The sequence below is a fragment of the Schistocerca gregaria genome, chromosome 11 (assembly GCF_023897955.1).
Source record: "Schistocerca gregaria isolate iqSchGreg1 chromosome 11, iqSchGreg1.2, whole genome shotgun sequence".
Taxonomy (NCBI): domain Eukaryota; kingdom Metazoa; phylum Arthropoda; class Insecta; order Orthoptera; family Acrididae; genus Schistocerca; species Schistocerca gregaria.
Genome location: NC_064930.1, coordinates 4,662,000 through 4,680,853, shown reverse-complemented (window position 1 = coordinate 4,680,853; position 18,854 = coordinate 4,662,000). Strand labels below are relative to the sequence as shown.

General features: G+C 46.3%; 12 non-coding genes across 12 annotated transcripts; all 12 read left to right on the top strand.

The window, feature by feature from the left end:
- The first annotated feature begins 302 nt into the window (after nucleotides 1-302).
- Trnak-cuu (transfer RNA lysine (anticodon CUU)) lies at nucleotides 303-375 on the top strand. Its single transcript has one exon. It is a non-coding gene; the product is annotated as a tRNA-Lys (tRNA).
- A 903-nt stretch (nucleotides 376-1,278) lies between these two features.
- Nucleotides 1,279-1,351, top strand: Trnar-ucg (transfer RNA arginine (anticodon UCG)). The gene has a single exon. It is a non-coding gene; the product is annotated as a tRNA-Arg (tRNA).
- Nucleotides 1,352-1,803: 452 nt separating this feature from the next.
- Trnak-cuu (transfer RNA lysine (anticodon CUU)) lies at nucleotides 1,804-1,876 on the top strand. Its single transcript has one exon. It is a non-coding gene; the product is annotated as a tRNA-Lys (tRNA).
- Nucleotides 1,877-4,305: 2,429 nt separating this feature from the next.
- Nucleotides 4,306-4,378, top strand: Trnar-ucg (transfer RNA arginine (anticodon UCG)). Its single transcript has one exon. It is a non-coding gene; the product is annotated as a tRNA-Arg (tRNA).
- Nucleotides 4,379-6,352: 1,974 nt separating this feature from the next.
- On the top strand, nucleotides 6,353-6,425 carry Trnak-cuu (transfer RNA lysine (anticodon CUU)). Its single transcript has one exon. It is a non-coding gene; the product is annotated as a tRNA-Lys (tRNA).
- A 918-nt stretch (nucleotides 6,426-7,343) lies between these two features.
- Nucleotides 7,344-7,416, top strand: Trnar-ucg (transfer RNA arginine (anticodon UCG)). Its single transcript has one exon. It is a non-coding gene; the product is annotated as a tRNA-Arg (tRNA).
- A 1,455-nt stretch (nucleotides 7,417-8,871) lies between these two features.
- Trnar-ucg (transfer RNA arginine (anticodon UCG)) lies at nucleotides 8,872-8,944 on the top strand. The gene has a single exon. It is a non-coding gene; the product is annotated as a tRNA-Arg (tRNA).
- Nucleotides 8,945-9,396: 452 nt separating this feature from the next.
- Trnak-uuu (transfer RNA lysine (anticodon UUU)) lies at nucleotides 9,397-9,469 on the top strand. The gene has a single exon. It is a non-coding gene; the product is annotated as a tRNA-Lys (tRNA).
- A 918-nt stretch (nucleotides 9,470-10,387) lies between these two features.
- Trnar-ucg (transfer RNA arginine (anticodon UCG)) lies at nucleotides 10,388-10,460 on the top strand. Its single transcript has one exon. It is a non-coding gene; the product is annotated as a tRNA-Arg (tRNA).
- A 1,443-nt stretch (nucleotides 10,461-11,903) lies between these two features.
- Nucleotides 11,904-11,976, top strand: Trnar-ucg (transfer RNA arginine (anticodon UCG)). The gene has a single exon. It is a non-coding gene; the product is annotated as a tRNA-Arg (tRNA).
- Nucleotides 11,977-12,428: 452 nt separating this feature from the next.
- On the top strand, nucleotides 12,429-12,501 carry Trnak-uuu (transfer RNA lysine (anticodon UUU)). The gene has a single exon. It is a non-coding gene; the product is annotated as a tRNA-Lys (tRNA).
- Nucleotides 12,502-13,421: 920 nt separating this feature from the next.
- Trnar-ucg (transfer RNA arginine (anticodon UCG)) lies at nucleotides 13,422-13,494 on the top strand. The gene has a single exon. It is a non-coding gene; the product is annotated as a tRNA-Arg (tRNA).
- Nucleotides 13,495-18,854: the final 5,360 nt, after the last annotated feature.

Sequence of the window (18,854 nt, the reverse complement as noted above, 5' to 3'; positions counted from 1 at the left end):
TGAACGGCAGAGTGGCCTCACCGCGAGGTGTGACTGGCACTTGCACATCTAAAACAACGTCGGAAAGTAACTCGTTCGGCTTTTGAGTCACATCAAGTATGTGTGTTAATTTTGACGCCGCTAGCTCTGCAGATTTTCATGCAATTCCTTTACCTCTCAGAAGTGAATTTGATATAAAAGTGAAGTACGTGACGAGTGTGACGTTAGGAAAACATTAGGCAGCATGGAGAGATTCTGTATGGGACCAACCAACCCAAACGAGTACTGTGTGATCTGCTGCCCATCAGGTATCCAACGAGGCAGCACGGCTAGCTCAGTGGGTAGAGCATGAGACTCTTAATCACAGGGTCGTGGGTTCGAGCCCTACGCTGGGCGGAACGGAATTTTTTTCCGCTGCAGATGTGAATTACCGATTTTCTGATTAACGTGATGTAATGGAAATAGCAACGTTAAAATTTGCCTACGTCTCCATCAGTCGCAAGAAAACTGTATTTGAAGTGAAGGTGATTTTGTAGACATGTGTGAAAGTCATGTTCTGAAGTGCAGGTGGTTTTGGTTGGAGAGAACACGGCTACGTGTCAGATGTGTAGCCAAGCAGTAATGGGTCGCCATAGCTGCAAATATTAGTCGAAAATATGAAGTGTTGTCAGCTGAAGTCTGATGATTCAGACGACCGTACGGACAAAGTACGCAAAAGTGCCGCTAGGCGGCGCCTGTTTCGCTCTGTGGTAGAGCATTGGTCTAGTAAACCAGGGGTCGTGAGTTCCATCCTCACAGGAGGAAGACGAATCTTGGAAATCAGTTGCGCGTCGTGGCCGTATAGAAAGCAGTATCTGTGATGAGGAACAATTAGCGACAGGCGTATTATTAAGAATTACTCTCAGATGTGATTGAGGCGAATGGCGCAGATAAAGCATTTGCCAAAGCGGTATAGCATAACGTGGGAGGAGGCAGACTGAACTACATTTTATAGATGTATTTCTCACAAATCTCAGAGCCTCTCGCGGTCGTCGTCGTCGTCGCCGCCGCCGCTTCTGCAGAAGTAGCAAATGGCCATCGTAGCAAATGCGGCGAGGAACACCCTGCCATCGATTCCGAATGCGCAAAGTGTGTGGTCTTGTTTTCCTGTCTATGTTTGGTCGGTCTCGTAAGAGGTTGAATGTAACGAATGGGTGGAAAAGAGTAAGGGGCAAGGGCTGTGTAGAACGAAAACACAGTTCCTCAGGGAGTGTGAGCGTTTCGAAATGAGTCGTATATAAGCTACACTTGGTCGTCAGTGACCGTGTGGCCTAATGGATAAGCCGTCGGACTTCGGATCCGAAGATTGCTGGTTCGAATCCTGTCACGGTCGTGTATTTCCAGTTCTGAAAAAGAAACATACCGTTTTAATGTAGCAATTGAGCAGTACGAAACCGTCTGAATGTTGCTGTTGACCATTTTGTACTTGGAGATGGTCTTGAACCTGAAACACACACAACAAGACCGGTGTTAACTAGCGAAATGGTCGGCAGAGTGCCCTCACCGCGAGGTGTGACTGGCACTTGCACATCTAAAACAACGTCGGAAAGTAACTCGTTCGGCTTTTGAGTCACATCAAGTATGTGTGTAAATTTTGACGCCGCTAGCTCTGCAGATTGTCATGCAATTCCTTTACCTCTCAGAAATGATTATGAAATAAAAGTGAAGTACGTGACGAGTGTGACGTTAGGAAAACATTAGGAAGCATGGAGAGATTCTGTATGGGACCACACAACCCAAACGAGTATTGTTTGATCTGCTGCCCAGCAGGTATCCAACGAGGCTGCACGGCTAGCTCAGTCGGTAGAGCATGAGACTCTTAATCACAGGGTCGTGGGTTCGATCCCTACGCTGGGCGGAACGGAATTTTTTTCCGCTGCAGATGTAAATTACCGATTTTCTGATTAACGTGATGTAATGGAAATAGCAACGTTAAAATTTGCCTACGTCTCCATCAGTCGCAAGAAAACTGTATTTGAAGGTGAAGGTGATTTTGTAGACATGTGTGAAAGTCATGTTCTGAAGTGCAGGTGGTTTTGTTTGGAGAGAATATCGGCTACGTGTCAGATGTGTAGCCAAGCAGTAATGGGTCGCCATAGCTGCTAATATTAGTCGAAAATATGAAGTGTTGTCAGCTGAAGTCTGATGATTCAGACGACCGTACGGACGAAGTACGCAAAAGTGCCGCTAGGCGGCGCCTGTTTAGGTCAGTGGTAGAGCATTGGTCTAGTAAAGCAGGGGTCGTGAGTTCCATCCTCACAGGAGGAAGACGAATCTTGGAAATCAGTTGCACGTCGTGGCCGTATAGAAAGCAGTATCTGTGATGAAGAACAATTAGCGACAGGCGTATTATTAAGAATTACTCTCAGATGTGATTAAGGCGAATGGCGCAGATAAAGCATTTGCCAAAGCGGTACGGCATAAGGTGGGACGAGGCAGACTGAATTACATTTTATAGATGTATTTCTCACAAATCTTAGAGCCTCTCGCGGTCGTCGTCGTCGTCGTTGTCGTCGCCGCCGCCGCTTCTGCAGAAGTAGCAAATGGCCGTCGTAGCAAATGCGGCGAGGAACACCCTGCCATCGATTCCGAATGCGCAAAGTGTGTGGTCTTGTTTTCCTGTCTATGTTTGGTCGGTCTCGTAAGAGGTTGAATGTAACGAATATGTGGGGAAGAGTAAGGGGCAGCGGCTGTGTTTAACGAAACCACAGTTCCTCAGGGGGTGTGAGGGTTTCGAAATGAGTAGTATATAAGTTATACTTGGTCGTCAGTGACCGTGTGGCCTAATGGATAAGCCGTCGGAATTCGGATCTGAAGATTGCAGGTTCGAATGCTGTCACGGTCGTGTTTTTCCAGTTCTGAAAAAGAAACATATCGTTTTAACGTAGCAATTGAGCAGTACGAAACCGTCTGAATGTTGCTGTTGACCATTTTGTACTTGGAGATGGTCTTGAACCTGAAACACACACAACAAGACCGGTGTTAACTAGCGAAATGGTCGGCAGAGTGCCCTGACCGCGAGTTTTGACTGGCACTTGCACATCTAAAACAACGTCGGAAAGTAACTCGTTCGGCTTTTGAGTCACATCAAGTATGTGTGTTAATTTTGACGCCGCTAGCTCTGCAGATTGTCATGCAATTCCTTTACCTCTCAGAAATGATTATGAAATAAAAGTGAAGTACGTGACGAGTGTGACGTTAGGAAAACATTAGGAAGCATGGTGAGATTCTGTATGGGACCACCCAACCCAAACGATTACTGTGTGATCTGCTGCCCAACAGGTATCCAACGAGGCAGCAGGGCTAGCTCTGCCGGTAGAGCATGAGACTCTTATTCACAGGGTTGTGGGTTCGAGCCCTACGCTGGCCGGAACGGAATTTTTTTCCGCTGCAGATGTAAGTTACCGATTTTCTGATTAATGTGATGTAATGGAAATAGCAACTATAAATTTGCCTACGTCTCCATCAGTCGCAAGAAAACTGTATTTGAAGTGAAGGTGATTTTGTAGACATGTGTGAAAGTCATGTTCTGAAGTGCAAGTGGTTTTGGTTGCAGAGAAGACGGCTACGTGTCAGATGTGTAGCCAAGCAGTAATGGGTCGCCATAGCTGCAAATATTAGTCGAAAATATGAAGTGTTGTCAGCTGAAGTCTGATGATTCAGACAACCGTACGGACGAAGTACGCAAAAGTGCCGCTAGGCGGCGCCTGTTTAGGTCAGTGGTAGAGCATTGGTCTAGTAAACCAGGGGTCGTGAGTTCCATCCTCACAGGAGGAAGACGAGTTTTGGAAATCAGTTGCGCATCGTAGCCGTATAGCAAACAGTATCTGTGATGAGGAACAATTAGCGACAGGAGTATTATTAAGAATTACTCTCAGATGTGATTAAGGCGAATGGCGCAGATAAAGCATTTGCCAAAGCGGTACGGCATAAGGTGGGACGAGGCAGTCTGAATTACATTTTATAGATGTATTTCTCACAAATCTCAGAGCCTCTCGCGGTCGTCATCGTCGTCGTCGTCGTCGTCGTCGTCGCCGCCGCTTCTGCAGAAGTAGCAAATGGCCATCGTAGCAAATGCGGCGAGGAACACCCTGCCATCGATTCCGAATGCGCAAAGTGTGTGGTCTTGTTTTCCTGTCTATGTTTGGTCGGTCTCGTAAGAGGTTGAATGTAACGAATGGGTGGGGAAGAGTAAGGGGCAGCGGCTGTGTGGAACGAAAGCACAATTCCTCAGGGGGTGTGAGCGTTTCGAGATGAGTCGTATATAAGTTATACTTGGTCGTCAGTGACCGTGTGGCCTAATGGATAAGGCGTCGGACTTCGGATCTGAAGATTGCAGGTTCGAATGCTGTCACGGTCGTGTTTTTCCAGTTCTGAAAAAGAAACATACCGTTTTCATGTAGCAATTGAGCAGTACGAAACCGTCTGAATGTTGCTGTTGACCATTTTGTACTTGGAGATGGTCTTGAACCTGAAACACACACAACAAGACCGGTGTTAACTAGCGAAATGGTCGGCAGAGTGGCCTCACCGCGAGGTGTGACTGGCACTTGCACATCTAAAACAACGTCGGAAAGTAACTCGTTCGGCTTTTGAGTCACATCAAGTATGTGTGTTAATTTTGACGCCGCTAGCTCTGCAGATTGTCATGCAATTCCTTTACCTCTCAGAAGTGAATATGATATAAAAGTGAAGTACGTGACGAGTGTGACGTTAGGAAAACATTAGGCAGCATGGAGAGATTCTGTATGGGACCAACCAACCCAAACGAGTACTGTGTGATCTGCTGCCCAGCAGGTATCCAACGAGGCAGCACGGCTAGCTCAGTCGGTAGAGCATGAGACTCTTATTCACAGGGTTGTGGGTTCGTGCCCTACGCTGGGCGGAACGGAATTTTCTTCCGCTGCAGATGTAAATTACCGATTTTCTGATTAACGTGATGTAATGGAAATAGCAACTTTAAAATTTGCCTACGTCTCCATCAGTCGCAAGAAAACTGTATTTGAAGTGAAGGTGATTTTGTAGACATGTGTGAAAGTCATGTTCTGAAGTGCAAGTGGTTTTGGTTGGAGAGAAGACGGCTACGTGTCAGATGTGTAGCCAAGCAGTAATGGGTCGCCATAGCTGCAAATATTAGTCGAAAATATGAAGTGTTGTCAGCTGAGGTCTGATGATTCAGACGACCGTACGGACGAAGTACGCAAAAGTGCCGCTAGGCGGCGCCTGTTTAGCTCAGTGGTAGACCATTGGTCTAGTAAAGCAGGGGTCGTGAGTTCCATCCTCACAGGGGGAAGACGAATCTTGGAAATCAGTTGCGCATCGTGGCCGTATAGAAAGCAGTATCTGTGATGAGGAACAATTAGCGACAGGCGTATTATTAAGAATTACTCTCAGATGTGATTAAGGCAAATGGCGCACATAAAGCATTTGCCAAAGAGGTATAGCATAAGGTGGGACGAGGCAGTCTGAATTACATTTTATAGATGTATTTCTCACAAATCTCAGAGCCACTCGCGGTCGTCGTCGTCGTCGTGGTCGTCGTCGTCGTCGCCGCCGCCGCCGCTTCTGCAGAAGTAGCAAATGGCCATCGTAGCAAATGCGGCGAGGGACACCCTGCCATCGATTCCGAATGCGCAAAGTGTGTGGTCTTGTTTTCCTGTCTATGTTTGGTCGGTCTCGTAAGAGGTTGAATGTAACGAATGGGTGGGAAAGAGTAAGGAGCAGCGGCTGTGTGGAACGAAAGCACAGTTCCTCAGGGGGTGTGAGCGTATCGAGATGAGTCGTATATAAGTGATACTTGGTCGTCAGTGACCGTGTGGCCTAAAGGATAAGGCGTCGGACTTCGGATCCGAAGATTGCAGGTTCGTATTCCGTCACGGTCGTGTTTTTCCAGTTATGAAAAAGAAACATATCGTTTTAATGTAGCAATTGAGCAGTACGAAACCGTCTGAATGTTGCTGTTGAGCATTTTGTGCTTGGAGATGGTCTTGAGCTTGAAACACACACAACAAGAAAGGTGTTAACTACCGAAATGGTCGGCAGAGTGGCCTCACCGCGAGGTGTGACTGGCAGTTGCACATCTAAAACAACGTCGGAAAGTAACTTGTTCGGCTTTTGAGTCACATCAAGTATGTGTGTTAATTTTGACGCCGCTAGCTCTGCAGATTTACATGCAATTCCTTTACCTCTCAGAAGTGAATATGATATAAAAGTGAAGTACATGACGAGTGTGACGTTAGGAAAACATTAGGCAGCATGGAGAGATTCTGTATGGGACCAACCAACCCAAACCAGTATCGTGTGATCTGCTGCCCAGCAGGTATCCAACGAGGCAGCACGGCTAGCTCAGTCGGTAGAGCATGAGACTCTTATTCACAGGGTCGTGGGTTCGAGCCCAACGCTGGGCGGAACGGAATTTTTTTCCGCTGCAGATGTAAATTACCGATTTTCTGATTAACGTGATGTAATGGAAATAGCAACTTTAAAATTTGCCTACGTCTCCATCAGTCGCAAGAAAACTGTATTTGAAGTGAAGGTGATTTTGTAGACATGTGTGAAAGTCATGTTCTGAAGTGCAAGTGGTTTTGGTTGGAGAGAACACGGTTACGTGTCACATGTGTAGCCAAGCAGTAATGGGTCGCCATAGCTGCAAATATTAGTCGAAAATATGAAGTGTTGTCAGCTGAAGTCTGATGATTCAGACGACCGTACGGACGAAGTACGCAAAAGTGCCGCTAGGCGGCGCCTGTTTAGCTCAGTGGTAGAGCATTGGTCTAGTAAACCAGGGGTCGTGAGTTCCATCCTCACAGGAGGAAGACGAATTTTGGAAATCAGTTGCGCATCGTGGCCGTATAGCAAACAGTATCTGTGATGAGGAATAATTAGCGACAGGAGTATTATTAAGAATTACTCTCAGATGTGATTAAGGCGAATGGCGCAGATAAAGCATTTGCCAAAGCGGTACGGCATAAGGTGGGATGAGGCACTCTGAATTACGTTTTATAGATGTATTTCTCACAAATCTCAGAGCCTCTCGCGGTCGTCGTCGACGTCGTCGTCGTAGTCGCCGCCGCCGCTGCTTCTGCAGAAGTAGCAAATGGCCATCGTAGCAAATGCGGCGAGGGACACCCTGACATCGATTCCGAATGCGCAAAGTGTGTGGTCTTGTTTTCCTGTCTATGTTTGGTCGGTCTCGTAAGGGGTTGAATGTAACGCATGGGTGGGGAAGAGTAAGGAGCAGCGGCTGTGTGGAACGAAAGCACAATTCCTCAGGGGGTGTGAGCGTTTCGAGATGAGTCGTATATAAGTTATACTTGGTCGTCAGTGACCGTGTGGCCTAATGGATAAGGCGTCGGATTTCGGATCCGAAGATTGCAGGTTCGAATCCTGTCACGGTCGTGTTTTTCTAGGTCTGAAAAAGAAACATATCGTTTTAATGTAGCAATTGAGCAGTACGAAACCGTCTGAGTGTTGCTGTTGAGCATTTTGTGCTTGGAGATGGTCTTGAGATTGAAACACACACAACAAAACAGGTGTTAACTAGCGAAATGGTCGGCAGAGTGGCCTCACCGCGAGGTGTGACTGGCACTTGCACATCTAAAACAACGTGAGAAAGTAACTCGTTCGGCTTTTGAGTCACATCAAGTAAGTGTGTTAATTTTGACGCCGCTAGCTCTGCAGATTTTCATGCAATTCCTTTACCTCTCAGAAGTGAAAATGATATAAAAGTGAAGTACGTGACGAGTGGGACGTTAGGAAAACATTAGGCAGCATGGAGAGATTCTGTATGGGACCAACCTACCCAAACGAGTACTGTGTGATCTGCTGCCCAGCAGGTATCCAACGAGGCAGCACGGCTAGCTCAGTCAGTAAAGCATGAGACTCTTATTCACAGGGTCGTGGGATCGAGCTCTACGCTGGGCGGAACGGAATTTTTTTCCGCTGCAGATGTAAATTACCGATTTTCTGATTAACGTGATGTAATGGAAATAGCAACTTTAAAATTTGCCTACGTCTCCATCAGTCACAAGAAAACTGTATTTGAAGTGAAGGTGATTTTGTAGACATGTGTGAAAGTCATGTTCTGAAGTGCAAGTGGTTTTGGTTGGAGAGAACACGGTTACGTGTCACATGTGTAGCCAAGCAGTAATGGGTCGCCATAGCTGCAAATATTAGTCGAAAATATGAAGTGTTGTCAGCTGAAGTCTGATGATTCAGACGACCGTACGGACGAAGTACGCAAAAGTGCCGCTAGGCGGCGCCTGTTTAGCTCAGTGGTAGAGCATTGGTCTAGTAAACCAGGGGTCGTGAGTTCCATCCTCACAGGAGCAAGACGAATTTTGGAAATCAGTTGCGCATCGTGGCCGTATAGCAAACAGTATCTGTGATGAGGAACAATTAGCGACAGGAGTATTATTAAGAATTACTCTCAGATGTGATTAAGGCGAATGGCGCAGATAAAGCATTTGCCAAAGCGGTACGGCATAAGGTGGGATGAGGCACTCTGAATTACATTTTATAGATGTATTTCTCACAAATCTCAGAGCCTCTCGCGGTCGTCGTCGTCGTCGTCGTCGTCGTCGTCGTCGTCGTCATCGCCGCCGCCGCTTCTGCAGAAGTAGCAAATGGCCATCATAGCAAATGCGGCGAGGGACACCATGCCATCGATTCCGAATGCGCAAAGTGTCTGGTCTTGTTTTCCTGTCTATGTTTGGTCGGTCTCGTAAGAGGTTGAATGTAACGAATGGGTGGGGAAGAGTAAGGAGCAGCGGCTGTGTGGAACGAAAGCACAATTCCTCAGGGGGTGTGAGCGTTTCGAGATGAGTCGTATATAAGTTATACTTGGTCGTCAGTGACCGTGTGGCCTAAAGGATAAGGCGTCGGGCTTCGGATCCGAAGATTGCAGGTTCGAATCCTGTCACGGTCGTGTTTTTCTAGGTCTGAAAAAGAAACATATCGTTATAATGTAGCAATTGAGCAGTACGAAACCGTCTGAATGTTGCTGTTGAGCATTTTGTGCTTGGAGATGGTCTTGAGCTTGAAACACACACAACAAAACAGGTGTTAACTAGCGAAATGGTCGGCAGAGTGGCCTCACCGCGAGGTGTGACTGGCACTTGCACATCTAAAACAACGTCGGAAAGTAACTCGTTCGGCTTTTGAGTCACATCAAGTATGTGTGTTAATTTTGATGCCGCTAGCTCTGCAGATTTTCATGCAATTCCTTTACCTCTCAGAAGTGAATATGATATAAAAGTGAAGTACGTGACGAGTGTGACGTTAGGAAAACATTAGGCAGCATGGAGAGATTCTGTATGGGACCAACCAACCCAAACCAGTATCGTGTGATCTGCTGCCCAGCAGGTATCCAACGAGGCAGCACGGCTAGCTCAGTCGGTAGACCATGAGACTTTTATTCACAGGGTCGTGGGTTCGAGCCCTACGCTGGGCGGAACGGAATTTTTTTCCGCTGCAGATGTAAATTACCAATTTTCTGATTAACGTGATGTAATGGAAATAGCAACTTTAAAATTTGCCTACGTCTCCATCAGTCGCAAGAAAACTGTATTTGAAGTGAAGGTGATTTTGTAGACATGTGTGAAAGTCATGTTCTGAAGTGCAAGTGGTTTTGGTTGGAGAGAACACGGTTACGTGTCACATGTGTAGCCAAGCAGTAATGGGTCGCCATAGCTGCAAATATTAGTCGAAAATATGAAGTGTTGTCAGCTGAAGTCTGATGATTCAGACGACCGTACGGACGAAGTACGCAAAAGTGCCGCTAGGCGGCGCCTGTTTAGCTCAGTGGTAGAGCATTGGTCTAGTAAACCAGGGGTCGTGAGTTCCATCCTCACAGGAGGAAGACGAATTTTGGAAATCAGTTGCGCATCGTGGCCGTATAGCAAACAGTATCTGTGATGAGGAATAATTAGCGACAGGTGTATTATTAAGAATTACTCTCAGATGTGATTAAGGCGAATGGCGCAGATAAAGCATTTGCCAAAGCGGTACGGCATAAGGTGGGATGAGGCACTCTGAATTACGTTTTATAGATGTATTTCTCACAAATCTCAGAGCCTCTCGCGGTCGTCGTCGACGTCGTCGTCGTAGTCGCCGCCGCCGCTGCTTCTGCAGAAGTAGCAAATGGCCATCGTAGCAAATGCGGCGAGGGACACCCTGACATCGATTCCGAATGCGCAAAGTGTGTGGTCTTGTTTTCCTGTCTATGTTTGGTCGGTCTCGTAAGGGGTTGAATGTAACGCATGGGTGGGGAAGAGTAAGGAGCAGCGGCTGTGTGGAACGAAAGCACAATTCCTCAGGGGGTGTGAGCGTTTCGAGATGAGTCGTATATAAGTTATACTTGGTCGTCAGTGACCGTGTGGCCTAATGGATAAGGCGTCGGACTTCGGATCCGAAGATTGCAGGTTCGAATCCTGTCACGGTCGTGTTTTTCTAGGTCTGAAAAAGAAACATATCGTTTTAATGTAGCAATTGAGCAGTACGAAACCGTCTGAGTGTTGCTGTTGAGCATTTTGTGCTTGGAGATGGTCTTGAGATTGAAACACACACAACAAAACAGGTGTTAACTAGCGAAATGGTCGGCAGAGTGGCCTCACCGCGAGGTGTGACTGGCACTTGCACATCTAAAACAACGTGAGAAAGTAACTCGTTCGGCTTTTGAGTCACATCAAGTAAGTGTGTTAATTTTGACGCCGCTAGCTCTGCAGATTTTCATGCAATTCCTTTACCTCTCAGAAGTGAAAATGATATAAAAGTGAAGTACGTGACGAGTGGGACGTTAGGAAAACATTAGGCAGCATGGAGAGATTCTGTATGGGACCAACCTACCCAAACGAGTACTGTGTGATCTGCTGCCCAGCAGGTATCCAACGAGGCAGCACGGCTAGCTCAGTCAGTAAAGCATGAGACTCTTATTCACAGGGTCGTGGGATCGAGCTCTACGCTGGGCGGAACGGAATTTTTTTCCGCTGCAGATGTAAATTACCGATTTTCTGATTAACGTGATGTAATGGAAATAGCAACTTTAAAATTTGCCTACGTCTCCATCAGTCACAAGAAAACTGTATTTGAAGTGAAGGTGATTTTGTAGACATGTGTGAAAGTCATGTTCTGAAGTGCAAGTGGTTTTGGTTGGAGAGAACACGGTTACGTGTCACATGTGTAGCCAAGCAGTAATGGGTCGCCATAGCTGCAAATATTAGTCGAAAATATGAAGTGTTGTCAGCTGAAGTCTGATGATTCAGACGACCGTACGGACGAAGTACGCAAAAGTGCCGCTAGGCGGCGCCTGTTTAGCTCAGTGGTAGAGCATTGGTCTAGTAAACCAGGGGTCGTGAGTTCCATCCTCACAGGAGCAAGACGAATTTTGGAAATCAGTTGCGCATCGTGGCCGTATAGCAAACAGTATCTGTGATGAGGAACAATTAGCGACAGGAGTATTATTAAGAATTACTCTCAGATGTGATTAAGGCGAATGGCGCAGATAAAGCATTTGCCAAAGCGGTACGGCATAAGGTGGGATGAGGCACTCTGAATTACATTTTATAGATGTATTTCTCACAAATCTCAGAGCCTCTCGCGGTCGTCGTCGTCGTCGTCGTCGTCGTCATCGCCGCCGCCGCTTCTGCAGAAGTAGCAAATGGCCATCATAGCAAATGCGGCGAGGGACACCATGCCATCGATTCCGAATGCGCAAAGTGTCTGGTCTTGTTTTCCTGTCTATGTTTGGTCGGTCTCGTAAGAGGTTGAATGTAACGAATGGGTGGGGAAGAGTAAGGAGCAGCGGCTGTGTGGAACGAAAGCACAATTCCTCAGGGGGTGTGAGCGTTTCGAGATGAGTCGTATATAAGTTATACTTGGTCGTCAGTGACCGTGTGGCCTAAAGGATTAGGCGTCGGGCTTCGGATCCGAAGATTGCAGGTTCGAATCCTGTCACGGTCGTGTTTTTCTAGGTCTGAAAAAGAAACATATCGTTATAATGTAGCAATTGAGCAGTACGAAACCGTCTGAATGTTGCTGTTGAGCATTTTGTGCTTGGAGATGGTCTTGAGCTTGAAACACACACAACAAAACAGGTGTTAACTAGCGAAATGGTCGGCAGAGTGGCCTCACCGCGAGGTGTGACTGGCACTTGCACATCTAAAACAACGTCGGAAAGTAACTCGTTCGGCTTTTGAGTCACATCAAGTATGTGTGTTAATTTTGATGCCGCTAGCTCTGCAGATTTTCATGCAATTCCTTTACCTCTCAGAAGTGAATATGATATAAAAGTGAAGTACGTGACGAGTGTGACGTTAGGAAAACATTAGGCAGCATGGAGAGATTCTGTATGGGACCAACCAACCCAAACGAGTACTGTGTGATCTGCTGCCCAGCAGGTATCCAACGAGGCAGCACGGCTAGCTCAGTCGGTAGACCATGAGACTTTTATTCACAGGGTCGTGGGTTCGAGCCCTACGCTGGGCGGAACGGAATTTTTTTTTCCGCTGCAGATGTAAATTACCAATTTTCTGATTAACGTGATGTAATGGAAATAGCAACTTTAAAATTTGCCTACGTCTCCATCAGTCGCAAGAAAACTGTATTTGAAGTGAAGGTGATTTTGTAGACATGTGTGAAAGTCATGTTCTGAAGTGCAAGTGGTTTTGGTTGGAGAGAACACGGTTACGTGTCACATGTGTAGCCAAGCAGTAATGGGTCGCCATAGCTGCAAATATTAGTCGAAAATATGAAGTGTTATCAGCTGAAGTCTGATGATTCAGACGACCGTACGGACGAAGTACGCAAAAGTGCCGCTAGGCGGCGCCTGTTTAGCTCAGTGGTAGAGCATTGGTCTAGTAAACCAGGGGTCGTGAGTTCCATCCTCACAGGAGGAAGACGACTTTTGGAAATCAGTTGCGCATCGTGGCCGTATAGCAAACAGTATCTGTGATGAGGAACAATTAGCGACAGGAGTATTATTAAGAATTACTCTCAGATGTGATTAAGGCGAATGGCGCAGATAAAGCATTTGCCAAATCGGTACGGCATAAGGTGGGACGAGGCAGTCTGAATTACATTTTATAGATGTATTTCTCACAAATCTCAGAGCCTCTCGCGGTCGACGTCGTCGTCGTCGTCGTCGTCGTCGTCGCCGCCGCTTCTGCAGAAGTAGCAAATGGCCATCGCAGCAAATGCGGCGAGGGACACCCTGCCGTCGATTACGAATGCGCAAAGTGTGTGGTCTTGTTTTCCTGTCTATGTTTGGTCGGTCTCGTAAGAGGTTGAATGTAACGAATGGGTGGGGAAGAGTAAGGAGCAGCGGCTGTGTGGAACGAAAGCACAAATCCTCAGGGGGTGTGAGCGTTTCGAGATGAGTCGTATATAAGTTATTCTTGGTCGTCAGTGACCGTGTGGCCTAATGGATAAGGCGTCGGTCTTCGGATCCGAAGATTGCAGGTTCGAATCCCGTCACGGTCGTGTTTTTCCAGTTCTGAAAAAGAAACATATCGTTTTAATGTAGCAATTGAGCAGTACGAAACCGTCTGAATGTTGCTGTTGAGCATTTTGTGCTTGGAGATGGTCTTGAGCTTGAAACACACACAACAAGACAGGTGTTAACTAGCGAAATGGTCGGCAGAGTGGCCTCACCGCGAGGTGTGACTGGCACTTGCACATCTAAAACAACGTCGGAAAGTAACTCGTTCGACTTTTGAGTCACATCAAGTATGTGTGTTAATTTTGACGCCGCTAGCCCTGCAGATTGTCATGCAATTCCTTTACCTCTCAGAAGTGAATATGATATAAAAGTGAAGTACGTGACGAGTGTGACGTTAGGAAAACATTAGGCAGCATGGAGTGATTCTGTATGGGACCAACCACCCCAAACGAGTACTGTGTGATCTGCTGCCCAGCAGGTATCCAACGAGGCAGCATAGCTAACTCAGTCGGTAGAGCATGAGACTCTTATTCACAGGCTCGTGGGTTCGAGCCCAACGCTGGGCGGAACGGAATTTTTTTCCGCTGCATATGTATATTACCGATTTTCTGATTAACGTGATGTAATGGAAATAGCAACTTTAAAATTTGCCTACGTCTCCATCAGTCGCAAGGAAACTGTATTTGAAGTGAAGGTGATTTTGTAGACTTGTGTGAAAGTCATGTTCTGAAGTGCAAGTGGTTTTGGTTGGAGAGAACACGGTTACGTGTCCCATGTGTAGCCAAGCAGTAATGGGTCGCCATAGCTGCAAATATTAGTCGAAAATATGAAGTGTTGTCAGCTGAAGTCTGATGATTCAGACGACCGTACGGACGAAGTACGCAAAAGTGCCGCTAGGCGGCGCCTGTATAGCTCAGTGGTTGCAGTTGCGACTCAGCCGCCGAGCGGGACGGACGTGTGGCGGAGCTGGACGTCTGGCTGTAGTAAACACAGGCTGAGTCGCTGCGTTTGAGGTTAGTGGTGCAGCTAAGCCGCTATTCGTGTTGCACTTGTATTCATGAAGTTCTAGAATGAATAGGTCGAATTATTTCAGGAAAGACACAATCAAGTTTACTTTCGATCGAAATTTCGTTCGACCTAAAGCATTTGAAATTAAAGCATGGTTTATCGAAAAAGTATTGATTAACGGTGATGATGTTGTCGGAGTTTATCTCTCGTTTGTGACAAATGCTGTGTATCTGAAGATGAAAAGTCCAGAATTATGTAGTTCCATTGTGGATCGTTGCGGAGGTAGCGTGAAGTTTAATCATTCTGATGGGAATGTGAGTGACGTTGCTGTTAGTCATGCTGGGTACGGGATTTGTACGATCAGAGTGTTTGAGCTCCCTTTTGAAATTCCGCCCGAAGAACTTAATGTTGCCCTTCGGCCTTATGGCAGAATTATTTCCAATGTGGCAGAAAGGTGGTCTGAAGCTCATATGTTTCCTGTCCTGAACGGCGTAAGGCAAATTAAGGTTGAATTACAGAAGCATGTCCCCTCTTATCTTAATATTTGTGGGTATCGTGCTTTGATTATCTATGATGGGCAACCGCGGACTTGCGCTTTATGCAATTCCACGGAACACATTCGTGCAGAATGTTCACGGAGGCGTGTCCCGCAGTTACCGCGTGACGAGATGCCGAGTTCCGGCCCTGTTGTTGGTATGAAGTTGTCATACGCTGCCGCTGCTGACTTCCGCAGCCGAGGCGAGTCGGTGCCGCCTGTGCGCTTGGAGCCTGCTGCCTCGCGGGCGGTTGTCGATGATACTCCGGCTTCAAGCTCTAGATTTTCGGATGGTCTGCGATCAGCTCCGCGCCCCTCGACTCTATGCCGACGCCAACTTTTTCCAACTCTCCCACTGTGGTTGCTCGTTCTTCCGCGGACTCGGCCGAAGATCCCCAAATACCCGCAACGGAGGTTTCCTTGCGTCGTCAGGATTCCCACCAACGTGAGGATATTGCCACTAGCTTCCGAGGAGTGGACGCTCCAGGCATCCACTCTGCGGGAACTATGAACGAAGATAGCAATCTGGACATTGGTTTCACGTTGGCGCCCACAGAAGACACTTGCGTCAAGGAAACCACAACGAGCGATAGTGTAGAATTGGAGACTGGGTTGCTACCAGTGGGAGCCATGGAAAAAGATGCGCCTCCTTCTGCCGTTGTGGAATGCGATACGCGGACTTTTGTCCGAACTGGCGGCTTTGGTGACAAACATGAAGTGGACAGACGTGTGGGAAAGCAAATACCCCACGTTAGTCAAATTTACGTACATCAGTAGTCGCTCGCAAAGCAGAATAGACAGAATATACGTCACAGCAAACCTGGAAAATAAAATCAGTAGTATCGAAGTAATTCCCACTACCTTTTCGGACCATCTCGCAGTGAAATGCAGCATTCGGTTTCAGAAGCAAGGAACGTATTGGGGTCGCCCCTTATGGAAGCTGAATACCCATATGTTGTTCGAGGGTGCCCTATCAAGAACAGTAGCGGAGGTATGGCAGGCTGCTCTACGTATGCGCCATAAATACAGCTCTCGCCTTGCGTGGTGGACCTCATGTGCTAAAAAGAAATTGAGATCATCCCTAATAGCTTACGGGAGGGAGCGAGCGATGTGGTCTCGCAATACCGTTGAATTTTACTATACATGCTTAAGGGAACTATCAGCTCAGCAGATGACTGATGAGGTTTTCATTGAAATAAAGAAGATCAAGGCTCACCTCATAAGTCTCAAGCGACAACAGCTGGAGGGTTTAAAAATTAAATCTCGTGTCCCGACAACGGTGGAGGACGAAAACGCATCGCTGTACCACTTACTCGAACATGAAAGAAATAGAAGACGAGCGTTTATTGCTTGTCTTAGAGTGGGCGATAACCGGGTGCTGACGGAACACTCTGACATTTTAAATGCAGTTTATGGATTTTATCGTACGTTATATACTGATACCCGGTATAATCTAGACTGTGCGAACGATTTGCTACGAACTACAGGTATCGACAACGTTATCAATGACGAGGACAATGTGTCCCTTACCACTGCGATCACATGTGAGGAGGTGTTTGATATACTTAAATATTCGCCTACCCGTAAGTCCCCAGGGCCTGATGGCTTGCCTGTAGAGTTTTATTGTAAATTTTGGCCTCTCATCGGTAATCAATTCACAGAAGTGATAAATGAAGTATTGCAAGGTGTTACTGTTCCACGCGAGTTCAAAGAAAGCGTAACTGTGCTAATACCAAAGGGAAGGAACGCGACAGTTAAAGATCTCAATCAATTGAGACCAATATGTTTGATGAACTCGGATTATAAAATAATTGCACGTGTACTGAAGGAAAGACTGAGACCTCTAATGGAGAAGATCATAGGTGACCACCAAACCTGTCTCTCGGGGCGGAATATTTTTAAAACTGTTTGCGAATATAGGGATGTCTCTGCAATTTTTGCAACGTCATCCTCACCAGGAGGCCTTGCCTTTATCGACTTCTCAAAGGCTTTTGACAGGGTCAACCACTTATTTTTGTTCAGAACGTTGACCTATCTGGGTTTTAGTCAACATTTTGTGCAAGTTTTAATTAACATTGTTGAAGGCATCCAAACACAAGTGTCCGTAAATGGGCATTTCACTCCACCCATTGAAATTCGCAACGGCGTCCCGCAGGGAAGTCCTTTGTCAATGCTCCTGTCTGTTGTTGCACTGGAGCCTTTACTAAGGAGACTCGATGTCGATCTTGAGGGCATCACGATATCTGGCGTTAACAACGTCACCAATGCATATGCTGATGACGTTGGAGTGGTTATTCGTAGTAACGAAAATTTAGAGAAATTAACTACGAATATTCAGATCTTTTGTGAAGCTACAGGCGCTAGGGTTAACGAGGTGAAGAGTTCGTTTTTAAATCTTAAAGGTCTTCAAGATGTCCGTTTGGAATGGGCACGCTCCGTCGATCGTCACACCGCTCTGGGTGTCACCTTTTACCGATGTCCGCTTCAGACCATGACCTACAATTGGAAGAAAGTACTGGATACAATCAGAGGAGCCACAATACTCAATCAGACCAGACATCTGAACATTAAACAACGAATCAGAATAATTAATTGGTCCATTTTATCAAAAGCTATATATATAGGTCAAATATTGCCAGTTTCGAAACCCATTGCCAAACGTATGATGAGTATCATTTGCCGATTTATATGGACAGGGAATATTTTTAGAGTAGCAGTCGGTACAGTTACGTTACCTTCCGCTGAAGGTGGCCTAGGTTTAACAGATATATGGCGGAAGACTACGGCTTTATATATAAAGAGGACCCTACAAATTATAGAAAAACATCCACATAGTATTACGGCCAGGCTGTATCGACTCCTACAGCCAGAAAATTTACGTCCACCCATAAATATAGGCGGAATTAATTATAAATTGAAATATATTCGCCAGTTCTTTTTAGAGATTAGCTACATGGACAGTATTGTCACGAATCCACAATCAAGGAATTGCAGGAAATTAATGGAACTCTTAACAACGAAAGAACATGTCAACAAAATGGAGTGCAGATATCCCGACAAAGACTGGAAAAGAATTTGGAAAAATATTAGTAATCGTGAACTGTCTTCCGACATTCAGGCAACCTGGTACCGAGTTGTTAATAACGTAGTTTCCACTAACGAAAAGTTGCACTCCATTGGTCTTAGTGACACGATTGTGTGCACCCGATGTGACGCAGTTGACACATTGATCCACCGCTTTCTCTGTGGCGGATACGCCGAAATATGGAGGGGACTCCAACGGCGGGTAGCCTTTATAACCAGAACTGTTAGTACTGAGATCAATGTTGAAAAATTACTCTTCCCCGATGGTGTTTTCTTCCCTGTCCAGAAAACCAATGCTGTGTTGTGGTTGTTTGGCAATTATGTACATTACTTTATATCTGAACACGGCAATGACCGTGTTTTAAAATACGAATTATACGAACGAGCAAAATATTATCAGATATGTACGCGCAGGGACCACAAAAAAACTTTTGGTAACATGTTACACATTCTGTTTCAGAGACAAGGGATTGGATAAACATCTTAATAGCCCTCGTCTACGAAAAATGTAGTCACAGGCCAAAGTAGGGGATCGCTGTTGAGGGTGAAGTACGGTGGGGACTTCGTGTGCCCCAGGGCCGCTACGGTAGCCGTGAAGGCCTCGGACAGAACCCCGAAACGGCACTGCGGCTTCACACTTACTGCTGGATGAACCCCATATATCCAGCAACTACTTTCATCTATGATGATTTTCCAGGATCTCGGTAATGTCGGAAGGTGGTTTCGTTGCACACAATGCAGTGGAAGCTTCTTGCACGTGTTTCTCAGTTACAA